The 25,384-nt window shown below is 38.2% G+C and overlaps 1 protein-coding gene across 3 annotated transcripts in view; it reads right to left on the reverse strand.

The window, feature by feature from the left end:
- Positions 1-25,384, reverse strand: part of FRMD6 (FERM domain containing 6) — a 230,726-nt gene that overhangs the window by 85,171 nt on the left and 120,171 nt on the right. The window contains exons 2-3 of one of the 3 annotated variants that reach the window (XM_073211246.1): positions 14,750-14,826; positions 3,202-3,319 (exon numbers count right to left, since the gene is read on the reverse strand). The exons of 1 other annotated variant lie outside the window; for it this stretch is intronic. The gene's annotated coding sequence lies outside the window, so the exon portion shown is untranslated. The remainder of the gene's footprint in view (positions 1-3,201; positions 3,320-14,749; positions 14,827-25,384) is intronic. One more of the 3 variants, XM_037016060.2, reaches the window with a different exon arrangement.

A 25,384-nucleotide genomic window follows, 5' to 3' on the forward strand; every position in this document is an offset into this window, starting at 1 on the left:
GAAACTTCCATATCAGTCTAATAGTACATAAATGAATCACAGTCTTAATTAACATGTCCATAAATGTACTGAAGGGCAGCTCTGGAAAATGGAATACAGACTGAACAGGATATGTAAGCATCCCAATTTCCACTTCTTCCCATTTCATAGCTTTGCTCTTCTGATGCTGCCTAATAAACAACTATGTATTTCATCCCCACTGCACTGACACACACAGGACTTTGGAACGTGACACCATAGATAAATATAAGGTTGCATGATAGATACTGTTTTGTTCTGTGAATGACAAGTGACTTCAAAACGGTGGTTTCCAGGAGTGCAGTACATTTAAAATAATAATAATTGATTATTTATTCATCATTTACTGTTTTAGGTACTATGCCAACTGTTTTAAGTTTATTTAATCATTACAGCCACCTTATGAGGTAGGTACCATCATAATTCTTACTTTATAAATAAGGAACCCAGGTAACTTAGCCAAATTTAAATTTAAAGACCGTTAGTATTGGAGTTTCTAAATAATTCTTTTTTAAAAATAGGAAAGTCACATGAAAATAATGGAAATACCTAAAATTAGTAAAATAAAAAATTTTGACAGTAAATTGTCCACTTTTTCAGGAGAGGATCTGATTTTCAGACAGCAAGCTATGGTATTAGAAAACTTGAAGTAGTACCCAAGATATGTGCCCACTCAAACTAATTCAAACCTAGCTTTGTATATGGGACAGGAAGGGCTGGGAACAAGATTCTCAGCCCTGTTTCCAGTGGGTAGATCTATTTAGAAATAATTATGAAGAATTATATGAGGTCATTTGGCAAGAAGGTGTCAATAGGGCAGTGCTTGATGACACCCCTTCCAGTCCAACAGCTTAAGTCTGCCTATGTTTTAAATTGATCAAACTAAAGGAAGAATGGCCAGAGCACTCAGTTAAGTTGCTACACCTCTTTGCATTCTATCTGCAACTCAGCTTTTTCCCTTCAAGTTTCCAGTTACTTCATTTGAGTCACACACACAGCGTAAAGGAGAGTGGACAGTTAAAGTACACATGGGGAACTGACAGGCAGCCCCTGGGATCACCTTCAGCATCTTCACCTTCATGCTCCATGGTTTCGTTTATCCTGGACAGAATTAAGTTGTAAAATGTAGCACGTGACAAGAGCCTCCTATGTCAGTTGTGACTCCCTGAGCAGTAGCTGTCAGCCCTGAGAGTCTCTAGGAGGAATGTGAACAATGCAGAGCCACCCATAGCTGGAGGCTCCCAGTCTGAACGTATGGTAGGGACTAAGTTACTATTCTCTCTGGCATTGAGGATTGGGCATCAGCCATCCTGCCTCACTCAGCTCATTACTGATGGCAAGAATTTGGCAAACTTTACTTCTTAAACCAAAGATTCCCCTATCCTTATTCTTCACAGTTTGGAGAACTCTTAAATGTCCTTCAGTTTCAAGAAAAGCCAGCCATTAAAACCTGGGGGAGTTAGGGAGAGATGAGTTAAATTGTAATGTATTTTTTTAAACTATTTTTAGATGGATTTACAGATTACATTCATGAAGGTATTAAGATATCAATCAACTTGTCTTGAGAATTTAATCTTTATCCTCACTTTTCTAGATTGCCCCCACTATGTGTCATTCCTAGTTCAAAATAAAATCCCTTTAGCTTTATGACTTGTTAGGCTAATTAACAGGGAAAAAATGTTTTCCTTATTTTTCATGCCCTTTAAGTTTGTTTTTAGATATAAGGCAAATATGTGTAGTAGAGTAAAACATTGTCAATTGTTCTGTTCTGCAGTGCTGATAACATGCCATTTGCTTTATGTCAGTTTCCGCCCCTTCCCCCCCACCCCCCCACAGCAACTATTCCTAGCCGGTGGTATCACTTTTATGTGTTAGGCTTCCAAAAGAAATTTTAAATGTGCAGAAGTGTGCTCCTAAAATAAGGGAATAACACATATATTTAACATCTCTCATTTACATACTAAATAGGGACACATCAATTATAGAGTACTCGGTTTTTAAAGTATTTAATGGTTGTTATTAAATGGTTCTTATTCTTCCCCTTAAATAGGACACATATTCATACAAATGAAATTTCCTGCCAATTATTTTAAAGAAAAACAACGTATTTTTTAATGTGGATTACAATTACTATATATTTAAAATGTTTATGAATGTAACAGGATAGTTCAGAATGAATCTGACTTTTTCTTCCCTATAGTGGCCTCAGTCTTTTCTTTCTCAGCCCTCTTGCAAAAAAGGGGCTCTCTCTTTCCCCTCAGGTCATTCCTCTCCCAGTGCAGAATCAGGACAAACAAGTCCTCCACAACCCATGGGAAATGAGCATGGGACCTTGCAATAACGAGAGACCTTCCAGAGGTCACATCCCACATTCTGGCCTTTTTCCTCTAGATTTTATCATCAAATTGGACCTTACAAATAACTGACATTTGAACAGCATTTTGCAGTTTTTAAGCCACAGGCATTATCTCATTTGCTATACAAAAACAAGTACAGGGACTTCCTGAACCATCTTCAACACAGGTCGGCATTTCACACAGCTGCCTTCTCTATAGCTGCCCAGAATGGGTCAGTAGCACATAGCCAGACCAAAAAATGGTCAACTTTAGGCAAATTTGTGAGTTTGACTAGTGATTTAGTTAGTTGCTGAGAGGAATAGGACTCAAGGTTAGGAGTTAGCAGGAACAGTCAGGCTATGATCCCCACTGCCTTCCTCATTTATTCTGCAGATGTGAATATGAACGGGGCAGAGCAAAGAGGTAGATGCACACCAAATGAACTCTTTTATTGAGTTCCTAAGCATTATATTTTTTCTTCTTTTATAATCATGTAAAAAAGATGAGGTAACTGAGGCAGTGGAGACACCCCTAGTCTGAAATCTTTTTCCCCAGCTCTTTTGAGATATAATTGACATATAACATTGTGTAAGTTTCAGTGTGATGATTTGATACACATATATATTGTGAAATGATACCACAATAAGATTAGTTATCACATCTATCCTTGTCTAAATTCTAAAGCCAGGATTCAAAACAAAACAATCTGACTGCAAAGAATGTTCTTAACAGCTAACTATGCTGCTTTGTGACAACATTTACTTAAAATATTAAATATAAAATGAAAGCATTTTAAGTTGTTTTCTAAATATATTTGTTTAGAGATTGAACAACCAAGAGCCTTTACCTGTATGCCAATGATCTTGTGTGCCAGCACCTGAGCTCATATAATGCAGAATGCCCCTCTGCTTACTTAGTACTGGAAAAGACCTGAAGCTTAACACCAAGCGCTGGTCAGGAGACCTCTGGGAGAAGAGTAACAGGAAAATAGAATTTTAGAGTTGGAAGGAACCTTATAGATAATGTATTCTCATCCTTTCATTTTGTAAATGAGAGAACTGACGTTCAGAGAGATTAAGTGGCTTTACCAGGTTACACATAGCTAACCAGTAGCAAAGCCAGAACTCAAGCCTAGACTTCTGTCTGCATTCTTTCAGTTGCCCTAAGCTGCCTACAAATTCGTGAGAGAGAATTTTCCATTTCCTATTCCAGTGTTTTAAGAAATGTCACAAGCTAGTATCCTTGCATTTAAGTAAACATCTAAATTCATTTTTCTCTCTGTTATATATACATTGGTAAATAAAAATGTGTTTGGATTTCCCAAGAGTACTTGAATTCCATGAGTTTTACATTTCCTACAATGAAGCCAGGCTCAGCAATTTAATTTTCATGGGCTAAGAGCTCAGATTAAAGCCTTTCCTTGACAAATAATTGGTTTTGAGAATAGGGGATAGAGATAATTCAGATATACAATAAGCATTCATTCATTTACAGACATGTATCGCACACCTACTATGTTTTAGGCCCTGTCTAGTTACAGGTCATACAAATATAATTATAACATACTTCTTCCCTTTTAGTAATACTTTTTCTGTTTCTTTCCTTATTTAGCAAAGGATCTGATATATTTTTGCTGCTCTTAAATTAGGTTAATGTCTCCTAAGGTGTATTAAGAGTACTATTTATGGTATGCCACATGATTTTAGATAGTAAGGGACAAGCATTTTTCAAAAATAGTTGTGTTCACATCAATGTTTTTTAGAAAAACGAAAACAGCTCACAAGCCCATATTTAATGGGTGTTAAGGCTCAGAACATGGCTAATCGTGCTGGTGATCCACTTTATGCAGGCCATATGAAGTATAAGTATGATGCTCAGGCATGTTCTGTAAATCTGCTGTAATGTTTCAAAAGTATAATGATAGAGATCTTTGAAAGTACAGATGATATGGATTAACAGTATAGATTCTACATGTGCTGAATTTCTGTTCATCGCTGCCTTCTTTTAGAAGATATATCAAAATGTCACTTCTGAAGGTTGGTAGTCATTTAGTAATTAAAGCACCCAAACTTTATTACGGTAATCATGCATATGGCCATGGTGCTATTGCCATTTTCTTTAAATTACTTATTTTTAGGTACATGTTAGAAATTGATTAAGGCTGTTATTTATATTGTTTTCTTTAAAATGTTTTATTTGTAAAACATTACTGTGAGGGAAAAATATAACTTAGTTTTTGTTAAAATTTTATGGTTGTCTTCTAATTATGGCAAATAATTATTCACTTTCTCATTTTCAATTCCAAGATGTGTAACTGAGTTCATATTACAAACAGTAAACATTAAAATTAATCAGTAAAAACAAGTCATGTTAAACTTGTTTAGTGAGATGGTTGAGCTTTTAGTTAGCACCTGCAGCCTCAACCTGCATGTTTTTGCTGTATTAAAACTACCTCACACGCCAGTACCACTGCTCTGTAAGCTCTTACAAAACCAAGTACCAGGCTGTGAATGACTGGCAAGGTGTAAAGGCTATAAGCATCCAGAAAAAGCTTGCACCTCAGTTTTCCCAACTAAAAAACCCTAATAATACAATTCAAAAAAGGAAAGTAAGCAAGAGGAAGAGAGAAACAATAGCAGACTCCCAGGCCTTATATTCAGAGAGCTTGATTTAGTAGATTAGGGCTTATATATTTTCATTTTAAAAAATTTTTCATATCAAAAAATTCAAAACAGAAAATGATTTTTTCTATATCCCATTACTTTGATTGAACAGTTAATATTTTGCCATATTTGCTTCACCTATTTTTAAAGTATTTTAACAACAAATCCCAAACATCAAATTTTACACTAAACACATGATTATGCATTCTTAAAAACTGGCATTTTGTTATATAATCAGAAACCATTATCATACTTAACAAAATTAAAAATAATTCCTTAGCCTTCAAACTTTCTATTCATCCCTGAAGTGTCTCCTTACAATTGGTTTGTTGAAATCTACATCCAAACAAGGTCCATGCATTGCATTTAATTATTATACAAGTTAGTTTTGTTTTTAATGAAGAAGTCCCTTTGACTCAAAACCACCATTAACTAGTGCCTCAATCAGGCTGGCCCTCTAGGCTTTTAGAAGAAAGTTCAGATTTAGAAAGGGTCAGAGAGTTAATTTCTATGTTTTACAGGTTTGCCAGTATGGATCCATATTGGAGATTTAGACAGAAGGTGGGTGAAATGGGAAGCATTGCCTGAATTATGAACTTTGGATAAACAAGAAACTACACTCCTAAAGCAACTGCAAATTTTCTGTGCCATCTTTCCCCAAAATGTTTAACAAAATGATTACAGTTTCTTTTCAAGCAGGTCAGGAAATACCTATACAGCATCCCCTCTTGCTCATAATGCACATTTAATATATTAAAGGCTCATTGGTGTTGCACAAATTTCTCTCAATGTTGCCCAAACTTATGCATTTGTGGAGTTGGGCTTTGCTTTCTGCCACAGATCACCCATTAACATCTTTTGGAACATGCTTTGGGAAGTACATTGATCTAATCTACTATTATTACTGTTTTTATTAAGTAAAACAGTAAGCATTTGTTCTAGCAAAGCACCTCGTAACCACTTTTGCTCATTTTCCTCTCATTCTTAGATGCTGTGGTATAAACTGGTATCTTTATTCCCAAAGATCAGTACTATTAAGTACACGATATGAGCTGAGGAACAAGCTGCTGCCAGTGTAAGGATTTAAGGCTCTAAAATTGGAATATTTAATTGATAAAAATCTATATAATCCCCAGTTGCCTGAGTTTGTGATGGCTATTGTTAGATAAAGAATCATTTCACAGTATATAACTCATATTCACATCTCCCATCCCTCTTAGCACATTCCCAACCTAAGCATGAATAGCCCCTAACATGCTCCAAGGAATAGAAGAACCAAAGGGAAATAGTACCATTTCTCTTGAAAGTAGACATCCTAAAGATGAGTTACCACTTTTGCTTTCATGGTGACTGTATAAACATTTATGAAGTGAGAGGCACATAAATGTTCCTAAAGACCAAGATTAAGGATGCCTCCACTGTGGAACTGTACATGTATTTCTTTGAGAGAGTTCCTCTGAGTGCCCTGTAACTTCTAAATGCTCCTCTCCATCCATATATTGCCAAGTGGTGGTGGGTGGCAATGACATCAGTAAAGATTCTGCTTACCCAAGGTAAGCAGAACTATTACTCAAAAAAATGTGCAGGTTTAATTCTGGAACTTCTGTTTCTCACCCTGGGTGGTAAAAAATGTTTCTATGGATGTATTCTGCACTCTCTGGGCAAGTGCTCAGAATGAACCTTTTGTCAGCTGGAAGGAAATCAAAATGCATTTTCAATAAGCAGAATACCACAACTCCCCATTCCTCCTGGAGTTACTAATTTGATCTTTAATCTCCAAGATTTGAACTTTGTATTTACAGATGGCACCAAAGTGTGGAAACAATAGAAGCCCTACATCAACAGAATTGTAATCGACCATTATAAATCTCACTGTTATATTTTCACATTAGTTTACATTGACATTAACTTTTTCCCCCTGCTCATCAGAAATTTCTTCCTGTATTTCCTCTCAGCTGGACAGTGAAATAAAATTGGCTTGGAACTAGATGACCTGGGCTTCAGTCCCAGCTTTACTTACTACTTGTGTGACCTTATGCAATTTATCCAACCTCTCTGAGCTTTCGCTTCTTCACCTGTAGAATGATGATTATAAAACTATCTCAAGAATTATGAGAATTTTGTAATATGAAAAATATGAGCAAGCTTATCTCACATCCCATCCACTATGGGGGCAGTTGACAAATGTTGAGTTCTTTGGTTTCTTTTTTGCTCTGCTTACATTATCACCCAACCCCATCATTTGGGGAAGAAAATTATGAATAAATGACTTTTGCAGTACAGCACAGAGAAAACAGTTATGACTCTATAACATCTTACTATGCTGATAGACAGTGGCTGCCATAGAGGTAGTGAGGACTGAATGTTGAAACCACTGTGTTATTTATTTGAAACCATCATAAGATTGTATATCAATGATACTTAAAAAAAAAGAAAAAATGATTTCCCTGAATTTATTTTTTCGCTTATTTTCTTTGACCTACTACCATGAACTATGAGAAACTTATCCTAATGAGATCTGCTTCAGTTTTTTGGAGCAGAGAAGGAGCTGTATAGAAGCGCAGCTGGCTGGGCTGGAGGGAGAAACACTCAGGACTGAGACTACCTCTGCCCACATGTAGTGCTAGGTTTTTTGTTTTTGTTTCTTTTAACTTACTATAATTGTTTGGCCAAAACAAGAATGGGCAACAAAGCATTCCTTTTTGGCCTGTACAGACATCAAAGGACCTGTTTTAAGTTGGTAGGTGTTCACTGCAGAATGCTTATGATCCTATTGAATGGATATAATTAAAAAGACAATAGAAAGTGTTGACAAAGATATGGAGAACTGGAACCTTCTTATATGGCTGGTAGGAATGTAAAATACATTTTTCACTTTGAAAAATAATTTGACAATTTCTTAAGCAGTTAAACCTACCATCTCACCCAGCAATTTTGCTCTTAAGAATCTACCCAGGAGAAATGAAAACATATATTTGCACAAAAACATGTATGTGAAGGTTCATAGCACATTATTTGTAATAGCAAATGACTGGAAACAATTCAAACATCTATCAGTTAGTGCACAGACATTGGACTACTATTCAGCAATAAAAAGGAACAAACTGTAGGGTACCTTTTGTTCTATTGATGGTGTCCTTAGCTGTACAGAAGCTTTTCAGCTTGATATAGTCCCACTTGTTCATTTTTGCTTTTATTTCCCTTGCCCAGGGAGATATGTTCATGAAGAAGTCGTTCATGTTTATGTCCAAGAGATTTTTGCCTATGTTTTTTTCTAAGAATTTTATGGTTTCATGACTTACATTCAGGTCTTTGATCCATTTCGAATTTACTTTTGTGTATGGGGTTAGACAGTGAGTCAATTTCATTCTCTTACATGTAGCTGTCCAGTTTTGCCAGCACCATCTGTTGAAGAGACTGTCATTTCCCCTTGTATGTCCATGGCTCCTTTATCATATATTAATTGACCATATATGTTTGGGTTAATGTCTGGAAACTAATTTACATTCCCACCAGCAGTGTAGGAGGGTTCCCCTTTCTCCACAACCTCGCCAACATTTGTTGTTTGTCTTTTGGATGGTGGTGATCCTTACTGGTGTGAGGTGATATCTCATTGTGGTCTTTTTATTTTTTCGGTTTGCTAATATTTTATTAAGTATTTTTGCATCTACATTCGTCAGGGATATTGGTCTGTAATTTTCTTTTTTGGTGGGGTCTTTGCCTGGTTTTGGTATTAGGGTGATGTTGGCTTCATAGAATGAGTTTGGGAGTATTCCCTCCTCTTGTATTTTTTGGAAAACTTTAAAGAGAATGGGTATTATGTCTTCTCTGTGTGTCTGATAAAATTCTGAGGTAAATCCGTCTGGCCTGGGTGCTTTGTTCTTGGGTAGTTTTTTGATTACCGTTTCAATTTCTTTGCTCGTAATTGGTTTGTTTAACTTTTGTGTTTCTTCCTTGGTCAGTCTTGGAAGGTTGTATTTTTCTAGAAAGTTGTCCATTTCTTCTAGGTTTTCCAGCTTGTTGGCATATAGGTTTTCATAGTAGTCTTTAATAATTCTTTGTATTTCTGTGGAGTCTGTTGTGATTTTTCCGTTCTCATTTCTGATTCTGTTGATTTGTGTTGATTCTCTTTTTCTCTTAATAAGTCTGGCTAGAGGCTTATCTATTTTGTTTATTTTCTCGAAGAACCAGCTCTTGGTTTCATTGATTTTTGCTATTGTTTTATTCTTCTCAATTTTGTTTGTTTATTCTCTGATCTTTATTATGTCCCTCCTTTTGCTGACTTTAGGCCTCATTTGTTCTTCTTTTTCCAATTTCCATAGTTTTGATGTTAGACTATTCATTTGGGATTGTTCTTCTTTCTTCAAGTGTGCCTTGATCACTATACACTTTCCTCTTAGGACTGCTTTCGCTGCGTCCCACAGAAGTTGAGGCTTTGTGTTGTTGTTGTCATTTGTTTCTATATATTCCTTGATCTCTATTTTAATTTGTTCATTGATCCATTGATTATTTAGGAGCATGTTGTTAAGCCTCCATGTGTTTGTGAGCCTTTTTGTTTTCTTTGTAGAATTTATTTCTAGTTTTATACCTTTGTGGTCTGAAAAATTAGTTGGTAGAATTTCAATATTTTGGATTTTGCTGAGGCTCTTTTTGTGGGCTAGTATGTGGTCTATTCTGGAGAATGTTCCATGTGCACTTGAGAAGAATGTATATCCTGTTGCTTTTGGATGTACAGTTCTATAGATGTCTATTAGGTCCATCTGCTCTACTGTGTTGTTCAGCGCTTCCGTGTCCTTACTTATTTTCTGCCCGGTGGATCTATCCTTTAGGGTGAGTGGTGTGTTGAAGTCTCCTAAAATGAATGCATTGCAGTCTATTTCCCCCTTTAGTTCTGTTAGTATTTGTTTCACATATGCTGGTGCTCCTGTGTTGGGTGCATATATGTTTAGAATGGTTATATCCTCTTGTTGGACTGAGCCCTTTATCATTATGTAGTATCCTTCTTTATCTCCTGTTACTTTCTTTGTTTTGAAGTCTATTTTGTCTGATATTAGTACTGCAACCCCTGCTTTCTTCTTCGCTGTTTGCCTGAAATATGTTTTTCCATCCCTTGACTTTTAGTCTGTGCATGTCTTTGGGTTTGAGGTGAGTTTCTTGTAAGCAGCATATAGATGGGTCTTGCTTTTTTATCCATTCTGTTACTCTGTGTCTTTTGATTGGTGCATTCAGTCCATTTACATTTAGGGTGACTATTGAAAGATATGTACTTATTGCCATTGCAGGCTTTAAATTCGTGGTTACCAAAGGTTCAAGGTTAGCCTCTTTAGTATCTTACCACCTAACTTAGCTCGCTTACTGAGCTGTTATATACACTGTCTGGAGATTCTTTTCTTCTCTCCCTTCTTATTCCTCCTCCTCCATTCTTCGTATCTTGGGTGTTTTGTTCTGTGCTCTTTCTAGGAGTGCTCCCATCTAGAGCAGTCCCTGTAAGATGCCCTGTAGAGGTGGTTTGTGGGAAGCAAATTCCCTCAGCTTTTGCTTGTCTGGGAATTGTTTAATCCTGCCATCATATTTAAATGATAGTCGTGCTGGATATAGTATCCTTGGTTCAAGGCCCTTCTGTTTCATTGCATTAAATATATCATGCCATTCTCTTCTGGCCTGTAGCGTTTCTGTCAAGAAGTCTGATGTTAGCCTGATGGGTTTTCCTTTATAGGTGACTTTTTTCTCTCTAGCTGCCTTTAAAACTCTCTCCTTGTCCTTGATCTTTGCCATTTTAATTATTATGTGTCTTGGTGTTGTCCTCCTTGGATCCTTTCTGTTGGGGGTTCTGTGTATTTCCGTGGTCTGTTCGATTATTTCCTCCCCCAGTTTGGAGAAGTTTTCAGCAATTATTTCTTCCAAGATACTTTCCATCCCTTTTCCTCTCTCTTCTTCTTCTGGTACCCCTATAATACGGATATTGTTCCTTTTGGATTGGTCACACAGTTCTCTTAATATTGTTTCATTCCTGGAGATCCTTTTATCTCTCTTTATGTCAGCTTCTATGCGTTCCTGTTCTCTGGTTTCAATTCCATCAATGGCCTCTTGCATCTTATCCATTCTGCTTATAAATCCTTCCAGAGTTTGTTTCATTTCTGTAATCTCCTTTCTGGCATCTGTGATCTCCCTCCAGACTTCATCCCATTTCTCTTGTGTATTTCTCTGCATCTCTGTCAGCATGTTTATGATTTTTATTTTGAATTCTTTGTCAGGAAGACTGGTTAGGTCTCTCTCCTTCTCTGGTGTCTCTGTGATCTTGGTTTACCTGTAATTTTGTCTTTTCATGGTGATAGGAATAGTTTGCAGAGCTGGGACTAGTGATGGCTGGAGGAACTTCCCTTCTTGTTGGTTTGTGGCCTTCCTCTCCTCAGAGAATAGCGACCTCTAGTGGCTTGTGCTGGGTAGCTGTGCACAGACAGGGCTTCTGCTTCCTGCCTGGCTCTATTGGAGTTTATCTCCGCTGTTGCTGTGGGCGTAGCCTGGCTCGGGCTGCCCCTTTGCGAGGTGCTGGGTTCTCGCAGGTGTTGATGTGGTCTGAATGTTGTCCTGTGTCCTCTGGGCTCTATTTTAGGAAGAGTTGTCTTTGTTATATTTTCATAGACATATGTGGTTTTGGGAGGAGACTTCCGCTGCTCTACTCATGCCGCCATCTTGGCTCCTGGAACTCTTTTATGTAAGTAGCTGGGTTGGAGGTGAAAGAGCCTAATCTTTTCTCAAATTGAAGGCTGGTGTTGGGCGAGAAGACAAGCAACCAGAGAAATGGACGGTGAGCCCATGGAGGAGGATCGGGCAGTGAGGGTTCCCAAAGCAGCTCAGATTCCCCAGAATGACTCAGGAGACAAGGGCCCATGCAAGAGATTTTGTTATCTGAAAGAGAAAATGGCTGCCCCCAGAGAGAGGGAGCAGCCTCATTGTTGTTTTAATTTGCATTTTTCTGATGACTAGCGATGTGGAGCATCTTTTCATGTGTCTGTTGGCCATCTGAATTTCTTCTTTGGAGAACTGTCTGTTCAGCTCCTCTGCCCATTTTTTAATTGGATTATTTGCTTTTTGTTGTTGAGGTGCATGAGCTCTTTATATATTTTGGATGTCAACCCTTTATTGGATCTGTCATTTATGAATATATTGTTGTGGAGAAAGTGGAACCCTCCTACACTGCTGGTGGGAATGTAAATTAGTTCAGCCATTGTGGAAAGCAGTATGGAGGTTGCTCAAAAAGCTCAAAATAGAAATACCATTTGACCCAGGAATTCCACTTCTAGGAATTTACTCTAAGAATGCAGCAGCCCAGTTTGAAAAAGATGCATCCCTATGTTTATCGCAGCACTATTTACAATAGCCAAGAAATGGAAGCAACCTAATGTCCATTTGTAGATGGATGTCCATCAGTAGATGAATGGATAAAGAAGATATGGTACATATACACAATGGAATATTATTCAGCCATCAGAAGAAAACAAATCCTACCATTTGCAACAACATGGATGGAGCTAGAGGGTATTATGCTCAGTGAAATAAGCCAGGCAGAGAAAGACAAGTACCAAATGATTTCACTCATATGTGGAGTATAAAAACAAAGAAAAACTGAAGGAACAAAACAGCAGGAGAATCACAGAACCCAAGAATGGACTAAAAGTTACCAAAAGGAAAGGGACTGAGGAGGATGGGCGGGAAGGGAGGGATAAGGGTGGAGAAAAAGAAAGGGGGCATTACGATTAGCATGTATAATGTAGGGGGGGCATGGGGAGGGCTGTGCAACACAGAGAAGACAAGTAGTGATTCTACAGCATCTTACTATGCTGATGGACTTATGCTGTAATGGGGTGTGGGGGGGGGGACTTGGTGAAGGGGGGAGCCTAGTAAACATAATGTTCTTCATGTAATTGTAGATTAATGATAACAAAGTAAATTTTTAAAAAGATAAAAAAAAAGGAACTGCTTGATATGTGTTACAACAAAGATGAGATGCAAAAACATGCTCAGTGAGATAGGCCAGATACAAACAACATATTAGATGACTCCATTTAAATGTCCTGAAAAGGCTAATCTATACAGACAAAAAGCAAATTGGTAGTCACCTGTGGTTGGGAGTAGGAATGGGAATTAACTAGAAATAGGTATAAAAGATATTTGGGGATGTTAGAAATGTTCTCAAACTGGATCATGGTGATGATTACACAACTCTCTAAATGGATTAAAAAGTCATTAAATTGTACATTTAAAATAGATTTTGTGATGTGTCAGTTATACCTCAATAAAGTTGTTTAAAAAGAATGCTTATTGTTATGCAATTTATGAGATGATCTCCATATCAAAAGTAGCATTCAGAGGCTGTGGAGAATATCATATTCAGCCTGTATTCTTGGAAAAGGGCACCCATTTGTCTTTCAGCTAAAATATTCATTATTCTGTGACTAATTGTAAACAACCCAAGTACTCCAACTTTCCAATTGGGTACAGCATGGGGCAGAGCATAAAGGCAAGAAGCAGAGGCACTGGAAGATGTCAGCCACAGAAAAGAGGGCACAGAGGAGGTGAGCAGGCTATTCTGTCTGTCAAAGTCAGTATACCTGTCAGTCTCTCTTTGCCCCACCTTCCCCCACTCCTGCTGTTTCTTGATTTCCAGCCTTCCCTGGGCTGTGATTCTCCATCTACTAATCCCTCAGTCATCTGTGTACCAGGGTATCTGATCTAGCTAGACCTTCTTCTGAAGTGTCTTAAACACTATATAGCAGTTCAAACCATGGAAAACCCTATCTTTCAATCATTATTTTTCTGTTACTTATATAACTTCTTTCCAGGTCTCATTCACATATACTTAAGAAGCTAAGATTATTAATTTGCAATTAACATTACTGAAGAAAATAAAGATGGGTGAGATCTCAAGGAATAATAAAGTTTGTTGTAGGACTTGATGGGTTAAGAATAATTCTCCTCACTTCATCCAGTCCCAGTATTTCAAAGTAAAATTATCATGAGAGAGAGAGAGCACTGTTATGCAGTAAATGCAATAGACTCCTAATACTGATGGCTGCAATTCTACAGGCATACAAAAAATAATCAGAAATCTGTGAATCAATTAGATACCAGATAATTTGGTGTACAGGACTTATTTAAAGTAAAAAGTCTGCTTAAAATCTATGTGAAAGTGAAAACGCTCTCCCAAACCTGTCTGTCAGTTGAATAACTTGGACTTTGAATTATATGTGTTTTGTTTCTATAAGAAGCTTCTGGTACTTTACAAATAATAGTTAATAATTACTGATTATTGTGATGTTCCAGGCACCTTATTTAGTCTTCACAACGACCACATGATATAGGAACAATAATTACCCCTCTTTTACAAATGAGATAAATAAGACCTAAAGAGATTCTCTGCTCACAGTGACAGTTGATGAGGAGCACAACCAGGTTCAAGTCCAGATCTAACTTCAAAGCCAGTGTACACAGTCACTACACTAAACATCTAAATAGATGTCATGATATCTTCTAAAAACTATCACCATTATTTTTACAAATAGAAAAGCCACAACCAGACAGGTCATATGACTCACTCCAGAATAAGCAACAAGTCACTTCTCTGTAGATTCCTGTCCTTGAGCCATATGGGCCTCCACTTCAGTGCTTTATAAATTGCTTACCAGGTTATGACTCTCTTGACTAGACTCTTGTCTTTTATAGGCTACTCACCTGAATTCTAGCAATAGGTTCTCCAGACAGTGAGAACATTTCAGAAACTCTTCACTTGCTGGAAATCACTGGAGTAGCTGAAAATAAAAGGACCGTTAGTGTTTAGGTTACCAGGTTATTAGAGGTAATTAAGTAGCAGTTTTGTTTGGTTTATATTTAATGCCAAGATTTTGGCATCAGTTCCACTGAAGGAAAAAAATCTCCAAAGGAGATTATGGATCAAGAACATTATCACATGGTGGATATATGCATATGTTTTAAGTAAAATTAGTCATTTAACACAAGATTAATCATTTAATGCAAGATTAATCATATATCAGATTCCATTAAATCTCTCTTTGGTATGTTTCAAAATTGTTTATCTTCTTAGTTCAACATCAAGCAAGAGTAGCAGAGAAGACTGACATAACCTGAGAGAGGAATGTAAAATTTGCAGAGGAATATACTTCAAAACCTTTCACTAGGAAGATATGGCTGTGGCTATATTCACTGTGCAGAAAACCCCAGTCCTGACACTGATGACGATAGTTTAAGGAAAAAGTGCTAGGAAAGCCTGTAAGATATTGCAGCCTTTCTCATTTTCCCTTAGAATTCTTTGATCAGAAGTTCAAGTAATGTTACCAAGTAATTTTCATTTTCCCTCAATAAAAGAAATCTCAAAACCCCAAAACTCTGTTTGGCAAATTAATACAAAATAGAATTGTTGTTTTCCAGGTCTTGGCTCATAACCAACAGCAACTTCCATTAATTGAGAGCCTACTATATAGAAGGCACTGTACTTGACATTTCACATTTATTATTTCTAACTGGTAACTAAGCAAGTTAGATTTTCTTATTCCTGTTTACAGGAAGAAAAAAAAGGGCCAAGAGAGATTAGAAAATTAGTTCTGACCTGAAATTCATTGCTGTCCATCATGTTAACTTTCTCTTTATCAAACCTTGGAGTGCCACCGAGGATTAGATGATTTTTGGCCACTTTAACAAACATATTTCAGTTGCTTATTTAGTGCCTAACGTGAACCCAGGATATGACAACCCCCAAAATAAGACATGGATCTTGTTCTTCAGAAGCTAATAATTCAGTAAAGAGTAAAGGAGATTAGAATTTGGTTCTTAAAAAAGGACGATTCTGACACTATGAGCTAGGAGAATTTCAAGAAGGGCACAGTTATGAGCTGACAAGAATGGGGGTAGATACTACTCAAATGAAGTGCGGTCATGATGGATCTGATCGAAGGCATGGCTTGGATGATCAGAGGAGAGAGGGAAGAGCATTCTACAGAGCCCCAGAATGAGGAATGAGCACGGAGAACTACCTGAAGAACACCGCCTTGAAGAGCACTGAAGAACACTGGGGACACCCGCCTGGTCACTGTGACGGGGTCTGTGCTAGGGAGCAAAAAGATTTCAGTACTATAGTGATTTACCCTAAGGCAGTTCCTGACACTAAAGGAATTCTGTTCCAGTCAGATCCAGGAAATAATTAGCCAGAACCTGTCATGGGCAGAAATATGTCTAATTTTTACCATTATTAAGACAAAATACAAAAGTAAGGGAACCCCAAAAGGGTCATGGGATGAACACAGGCATAGAAAGCAGAAAGTCTGGGTTCTATTTTCAGCTTTAATCATTTGTTCTCTAAAAACACAACAGTAGAAATTACTGAAACTCTTCTGAATTAGCTTCTGCTAAGTGGGAAAAATATATAACCCTACACACTCACACACACACACACACACACACACACACACACACACTCCATTCTAAATGTACATTCTAAATTGTTGGAAGTAAGATACCAAGTATTCACAAAACAGATTTGGGTAATGGAAGTGCCCCCAAACTGCCCTCTTTCACCCATTTCCAGCACATACAATGCTGGAGACAGAGTGGGCAATAAATGTTTAAAATTTTTGTCATTGTTGGTATTTTTTAGTATAACAGGAGAGACATTAACTGTCTTTATAGTTTTCAAGCATTGATTCTAAATACAATGTAATTTTTTACTGTCATTATTTTCCTGCTACCTAGACAACTTGAAAATTTTCCAATGTGTTTAATTACAATTTTAAATTTGTGCAAGACTGGAGTGAGTAATTATTTTAGTGGGTTTCATGAAGGCAGGTTAGCCTTGTAAACAAATTTCCCCAAGCTCCCTCGGCTCTAATTTGAACTTTAAAAATTAATTTTACTAATTAGCTGTGCATAAAATTTGGTGCTGATATTTAGCTATTGCAGCACTGCAGTTTAGAAGGGCAAGTGAAAAACATCTCTTTGGGTTCTGAGGTTGGCCTAAAGCAGCTCTGGACAGTACTTATCTCCCTGGCTAAGCAAAGCTTACCAAAGCCTGTTTCATAAAAGAGCATGGGATAGATAGATACATTCCACAGTGGATAACACCCATACACACACCCTATGAATTCATTTTGCTTTTAGGGAAAGGCAGCAATATTAAAATCCAGGAATGAAGGAGGCCAAGGAGGAAGGTTCAGAAACTGAAGAGTCCAATTTACTCTTTTGTATATCACTCAGGGTCTCCTAGACCCTTGACATTTTCTTCTATCCCAATCGGTGAATAGTATTGCCCTTATGATGTTCCCAAAAAGGGCTATAGTTTGTAAGTTGGGAAATACCAGAATAAGGTTCACAAATTCTTTGAGTCTATTTTCAGAGCCATTAACCATAGTTCTTGCCATTCTTCTTTTATTCATTTGTTCCTTTACTTACTGTTTCTTGACTGATTGCTACAACAATAGTAAATGCAGCCCTTACATTCAGATGCTCATAGTCCAGTGGGGAAGACAGGTAAAAGGATAAACCTGCTGATGTAGTGTAGAGTGCTGGGATGTGACCAGGAACTAGGTGCTGATGGGGCTGGGAGGAGAACACATGGTTAGGAAATCTTCCAGGAAACTTGAGAGTTGGGAAAACTGGGAAGGACAACCAAGATTAGTCCAGGTTGAGAAGAGGTAGTGAGGCATTCTAACTGGAGAAACAGCATATCCAGAGGCCTGAGGATATGTGTGTGGCTTTTAAAAAATATGGAAAGTATAACAGAGCTGGAAGAGGACTGAGTGATTTGCAGAATTATGGCTTCAGAATTACCAACCAGACTCTAGTTTTTGCAATCTCATAAATTGAGTGTTTGGACCTGTGGAATTTAGTAGCTCATTTGAAAAGACATTTTCTTCACTGGCAGTTAGGGAACATGGTAGATGACAGAATGGTTTAAAATGCATAACTCCTTGAGGCAGAGATTTGCAATGTATTCATTTGGTGATAAAACAAGAACATCATCTACTTTCATTTCTTGAAGTAATTCCACCAATATCACTTTGTGTTGGTTTATTTGAACAGTCAGCTAGCCTTTTCTCATGTTCCACAAAGCAGAGGTGTTGCTCTAATACGTGGAGAGGTCAGCTGATTTTACAATTTGATCTCCTATTTTTTTGAGGAGCAAGTATTCATTCATTTTCATTGTACATCAAGAAAATTGAGGATCTTATGACAAATGACAAAGCCACAAAATAAGTCAGAGCAGAGAAGAATTAAACTGAAGGACTCCCAAAACTTGGTTTGGATGATTCTTAAGGGTACTGTGAATAGGAGCAGATATCCTGGAACCCATGCAGAGTGTGCGTGAGTAGGGAGCTGGGCAGCAGTAGAAGCTGGGTCTGGGGTTGACTCTGGGTAAAGCTCTAGGGCAGGAAATAACTCCATCAGTGGGTACTGTAAAAGGACTTGAAGCTCACATATAATGAATCATTTTCACCTTTCTTCTTATAACCAAGGAGGAGGAGTCAGGACTACAGCTACCCCTGTCTTTCATCTACAGTTACCCTCAGCTCCAGCTGGGAGATTGATTTTCTTCTCTAGAGCTGCCCTTAGGGGTCATTTTATCCTAGTTCCATTGGTATAAATACAGTGAGGGGAAGAAATAGCCTGATTTGCACCCTGTTGGCCTGACACTGATCCTTCCTTCTCTCCACAGACTGCCCCACCTATGCAGTTGCCCTTACCTCAAGGGGTGGAGCCTGAAGCTTACACAATTTGTGCAGGGGTCAGGAGATGAGGAGAGGGATGCTCTTTAAGAAAAATTAAAAATTGGGTATGCAAAATTAAGTTTAAAAAATCAGTATTTGTTTAGGAAAGAAATTATAACAGGTAACTGAAGCCTCGGATATTTGAAGTTTTCCTAAAATATCTTAAGGGGAGTTACCAGCTTACATGTGGAAATACATCCTGGTCACAACCTAGCTTTTCAAGTTGCAACTACCACACTGTACCAGTTGTGGCCACGCCCAGCACTCACAGAGACACAGGCACGTGAGGGACCGGAGGCTCACGCTTTATGGGCTTCAGGGTTCACCCAGACCTGGTGGATTTGTTATCACTGATGAAGGCTGCAGGAGAATGATTTGGATATACATCCTAGTTTGCCAAGAAGTCCCAGGTTATGCCTGTTATTCTTGTTTAAATTTTAATAATACCCTTTCATTCTGAAAAAACAGTCCTGGTTTGCACAATAAATTACATGGCCATTCTATTTATGTCAGTCACCTCTGTAGCCACACAAGCTGAGCCCAGCTGGGAGTCTTCCACTGCTAACTTTAGCATCTTCCTTGCCTTTCCTTCTGTCCCTGCTGGACCTGGGAGAATCCCTGTCTTCCAGTCTTAAAGTGGATGTAATCACATGGACCTACCTACAGTGGCTGCAAGGAAGATTCCTGCTGTGTGTCTATCTTTTCAAAAGTCATTGTTTTGGCATTATATAAACTAAGACTGAAAAAAAAGAAGTCATTGGTATTTAAGGCTTCTTTCATCTCATTCTTTCCAAGAATCTAATCCAATAGATTTAGTCCTCTCTGTTAGGCTTTCTTGAAGACCCACCCATCTTCTTCAACAGCCTCACAGGGTGGAACAGGAGGACATTCAGGCCTAGTTTAATAGATCACCTGGGAACCTGTTCTTGGGTGAAACATTGCATCTGAATGTGCTGGAGGAGCTAAGGCAGTGTTACCTGGGCAGCAGCTTGGCCTCAGTAGGTCACACTACATCAGTTCATCACTATTAGAGAGAGACAAGCAGGAAAGGAAGGCAGGAAAGCTTCACTCCAACATGAAGCTGGCTGGCATGGCTGGACCAACAAGGACAACAAGACAGCTCTCTGTGGCAGGCTACCAGATGCAGCACATCACTTCAGAGACTTTGAGTCATATGTCAAGTGCAAACAACCAGGCTTCCTTTCCCTGCCAAAGTCACATGCAATGTCGAGGTTACATCAAAGAGTTAAGACTTAAAAGGCAGTTTTATCTGAGTGCTGATTTGGGCACATAAACAGTGGCTTGGTTAAATGCCACTGTGTTTAAGGTAATTATACTCAGCCTTGGAATGTGGTGATGTGAAAGCCCCATTGCAGCAAACAAAGTTGATTCAATCAGCAAACTCTGGCAAGTCATCTGACCTGGATGCTGCTTCTCCCTGATTTTACTACTCCCTACTTGGGAAATTTCCTTGGGAAAATCAGAACTTGAGGGCAAGTGTGAGTACACTGTCCAATTCTCTAAGGCTGGTGCCAGCTTGCAATCAACAATGTATCTGGAACATGGCTTGGGAACCTTGGCTCATGGAAGCTGTGGTCACTCATGTTCTGTGGGAACCCCTGGAAAACAGCGAGGCCCATGGGTAGCAGTGGCCTGTGTCTATGCATTACCCTGCTTGCCAGATCCTTGCTGGGGCCGGGCAGGCCCAGCTTAGCAAGCCAGAGCAATGCAGCCAGAGAAAGACTGGTGGAGGGTGCAAGGCTTCCTGGGAAGGATGACATCCCTAGTAGTGAAGAGATGATGGCTCTTAGCTGTTGGTTCCAGAAGACCTGCCTTAATGAACCCAGGCAAATGTCTCACTAGTGAGTCTAACTTACCCTAAAAAGAGGGCCACGGGAGTTCTTTTGTTCATTTCCACTTTGGAATCATACCTTTCCCCAGGGAAAAAGACCTAGTATTCACCCCTCTGCCCTGTGTCCTGGCATCCAATCCCCAACTGTGTGCCGAATCAGTGGACTTTTCTTGCATCTGGGAGAATCATTTCCCTTTATCCTCACAGAACTTCCTTCATAAGTTACTACTGGCAAACTATATTCATGCTAATTAGCTGGCCTTGATGGATTTATTTCATCCAGTTATAAATTTTAGAGGAGAAATTCCCAGGCCAACTTAAAAGTAGAATTCACAAAGCAAGCTGAGTGGAAATCAGGTTTGGATGACCTCCACAGAGCAAGTCAAACCAATACTCAAGGGGTTTGAACACTGTGTTGTGAGGCAAGTCAAAGTCAAATGACAGACCTGGAAGGAATCTCATGGAGACAATTTAGTTCACTCACTTCATTTACAACAAGGGACCTGGGGCTCATAAAGGTGAATTAAATTGTCTTATCACACAGCTATTTCCCAGTTACCTCTGAAAGTATAAAGGGTATGGGGACACTATTAACTACAGCAAAACTCCTGCCTGTCTTCTGGGACAATTTGGATACAGTAGTCATGAGCAAAGGCCTTATCTGTTTTTCTCAAGTTCATCTTTCTTTTCACCTTCTAACTTTTTCTCATGGAGTTAATGTTATATCCCTAAAGAAAACACATGGAATCCAGCTGATGAAGCAGTTCAGATATTCTAAAAAATATACAAAGTAGCTGATATAATTTTGGTAGGTAGAGTGGACCAGCTATTGGAAAGTATGAAGGCCCACAAACATCTGGAATGATCTATGTCCTATGTTTCAGTCATAAACTTTCCATCAGCTATAAACCTTTATGCTCTGAGTCTGGAATGTTCTCTGATCCCCCATTTGTCTTTGGCACTACTAAAGTAGTCAGGGAAGGTGGTGATGGTGGGGAGGTTTGTGTTATAGGGTATTTGGGAAGAAATCTTTCTCATCATATTTAAGACAACTCTTCCAAATGGTATTTTTCTTAAGGTATTTGGCCTCAGATTTATTAGAAGTGAAAGTCAAGATTTTCTCTTTTCCTTCCTTTTTCTTTCTCCTTTTCTTCCTTTCTTCCCTCCCTTCTTCATTGTCCTTCTTGTCCTCCTCATTCTTCTCTTTCTTTTTTCTCTTCCTCCTCCTTCTTCATACCTCAAAGCCCAACTGTGCAATTTAATTAACAGTCACACACAGTAAATGCTTATGGAAGGGATACTGTTTCAGCTGCTCACTTGTTGAACCGTGGCCTCCTGTACATTTATTAAAAATTAGTGCTCCTTCATGTTGCTCATCTTTCATATAGATACTATGAATATTCATATTTTAATATAGTTACAAGAAGATTCTTCATTTTATGGAATCAAGATCAGGAAGTTTAAGTATGGAACTCCTGTCATAAGAAATTTCTATAATATATAAAGTTTAAATGACACCCAAATAACAGTCACAGGGGTATAAAACCACCAGATGATAAATTATATTTTTTGCCTCATGTGAAATTCTTTAAACATGGGTAGTTGAAGGATCATCTGGACTTCCTTAATATACCACTTAATATATATCTGTATCAGATGAAACGTTGTTAGTTCTTCAGAAGATATACATTTATAATTATATTATAATTGCAATGGGTTAAATAATTTGCATTTCAGTTAAATGATTCTGAAAACAAATGACAAGTAATCATCTTCTCCACCAGGAAAATCTGTTCCTCCAACAGACTTTCCCATTTCTGTAGGTAGCTGTAGCATCTACCTGACTCTGGTTGGAAATCTGGGAGTCAATGTCACCCCTTCTCAGTGCTAACCTTTCACATCAATCTATTACCAAGTTCTGTTGGTTTCACTTCCACAGTATATTTTGCCTCTGCCTATTTTGCTTCCCTTCTCCATTTAGTCTGTTCTTCCCAAGTCACCATCATTTTTGTGCTGGACCACTCATCAGTAGCCCCCAGCCTGGTCTCTCTGCTACAACACTTACCTCTGTCCAATCTCTTCTGCTCACAGCAACCAGAGCAACCTTTTTTTTTTTTTTTTTGCTATAATTAATGTACAATTACATGAACAACATTATGGTTACTATACTCCCCATATGATTAAGTCCTCAACAGATACCCCATTACAGTCACTGTCCATCAGCATAGTAAGATGCTGTAGAGTCACTACTTGTCTTCTGTGCTATACTGCCTTCCCTGTGTCCCCCCACACACATTATACGTGCTAATCGTAATAACCCTTTTTCCCCCTTATCCCTCCCTTCCCACCCGTCATCCCCAATCTACTTTCCTTTGGTAACTGTTAGTCCATTCTTGGGTTCTGTGATTCTGCTGCTGTTTTGTTCCTTCAGTTTTTTCTTTGTTCTTATACTCCACAGATGAGTGAAATCACTTAATACTTGTGTTTCTCAGCCTGGTTTATTTCACTGAGCATAATACCCTCTAGCTCCATCCATGTTGTTGCAAATCGTAGGATTTGTTTTCTTCTCATGGCTGAATAATATTCCATTGTGTATATGTACCACATCTTCTTTATCTATTCATCTCCTGATGGACACTTAGGTTGCTTCCATTTCTTGGCTATTGTAAATAGTGCAGCAATAAACATAGGGGTGCATCTGTCTTTTTCAAACTGGGCTCCTGCATTCTTAGGGTAAATTCCTAGGAGTGGAATTCCTGGGTCAAATGGTATTTCTATTTTTACTTTTTTGAGGAACCTCCATACTGCTTTCTACAATGGTTGAACTAATTTACATTCCCACCAGCAGTGTAAGAGGGTTCCCCTTTCTCCACAACCTTGCCAACATTTGTTGTTGTTTGCCTTTTGGATGTTCCATCCTAACTGATGTGAGGTGATATCTCAGTGTGGTTTTAATTTGCATTTCTCTGATGACTAGCAATGTGGAGCATCTTTTCATGTGCCTGTTGGCCATCTAAATTTCTGCTTTGGAGAAGTGTCTGTTCAGCGACTCTGCCCATTTTGTAATTGGCTTATTTGCTTTTTGTTTGTTGAGGTTCATGAGCTCTTTACATAATTTGGATGTTAACCCCTTATCATATATGTCATTTATGAATATATTCTCCCATACTGTAGGATGTCTTCTTGTTCTACTGATGGTGTCCTTTGCTGTACAGAAGCTTTTTAGTTTGATATAGTGCCACTTGTTCATCTTTGCTTTTGTTACCCTTGCCCAGGGAGATACGTTCATGAAGAAGTTGCTCATGTTTATGTCCAAGAGATTTTTGCCTATGTTTTTTTCTATGAGTTTTATGGTTTCATGACTTACATTCAGGTATTTGATCTATTTTGAGTTTACTTTTGCATATGGGGTTACACAATAATACAGTTTCATTCTCTTACATGTAGCTATCCAGTTTTGCCAACACCAGCTGTTGAAGAGGCTTTCATTTCCCCATTGTATATCCATGGGTCCTTTATCGTATATTAATTGACCATATATGCTTGGGTTTATATCTGGGCTATCCAGTCTGTTCCATTGGTCTGTGGGTCTGTTCCTGTGCCAGTACCAAATTGTCTTGATTACTGTGGCTTTGTAGTAGAGCTTGAAGTCAGGGAGCATAATTCCCGCTGCTTTATTCTTCCTTCTTAGGATTGCTTTGGCTATTCGGGGTCTTTTGTGGTTCCATATGAATTTGAGAACTATTTGCTGTAGTTCATTGAAGAATGTTGTTGGTATTTTGATAGGGATTGCATTGAATCTGTAGATTGCTTTATGCAGGATGGCCATTTTGACAATATTGATTCTTCCTATCCATGAGCATGGGATATGTTTTCACTTATTGGTTTATTCTTTAATTGCTCTCATGAGTGTCTTGTAGTTTTCAGAGATTAAGTCTTTCACTTCCTTGGTTAGGTTTATTCCTAGGTATTTTATTCTTTTTGATGCAATTGTGAATGGAATTGTTTTCCTGATTTCTCTTTCTGCTAGTTCATCATTACTATATAATATTGCAACAGATTTCTGTGTATTGCTTTTGTATCCTACTACCTTGCTAAATTCAGATATTAGATCTAGTAGTTTTGGAGTGGATTCTTTAGGGTTTTTTATGTACAATATAATGTCATATGCAAACATGGACAGTTTGACTTCTTCCTTGCCAATCTGGATGCCTTTTATTTCTTTGTGTTGTCTGATTGCCATGGCTAGGACCTCCAGTACTATGTTGAATAACAGTGGGGAGCATGAGCATCCTTGTCTTCTTCCCGATCTTAAAGGAAAAGCTTTTAGCTTCTTGCTGTTAAGTATAATGTTGGCTCTGGGTTTGTCATATATGGCCTTTATTATGTTGAGGTACTTGCCCTCTATACCCATTTTATTGAGAGTTTTTATCATGAATGGATGTTGAATGTTGTCAAATGCTTTTTCAGCATCTATGGAGATGATCATATGGTTTTTGTCCTTTTTGTTGATGTTGATGGATTTTCGAATGTTGTACCATCTTTGCATCCCTGGGATGAATCCCACTTGATCATGGTGTATGATCCTCTTGATGTATTTTTTTATTCAGTTTGCTAATATTTTGTTGAGTATTTTTGCATCTATGTTCACCAGAGATATTGGTCTGTAATTTTCTATTTTTGTGGTGTCTTTGCCTGGTTTTGGTATTAGAGTGATGCTGGCCTCATAGAATGAGTTAG

Source organism: Manis javanica, chromosome 8, assembly GCF_040802235.1.
Source record: "Manis javanica isolate MJ-LG chromosome 8, MJ_LKY, whole genome shotgun sequence".
NCBI classification, from domain to species: Eukaryota; Metazoa; Chordata; class Mammalia; order Pholidota; family Manidae; genus Manis; species Manis javanica.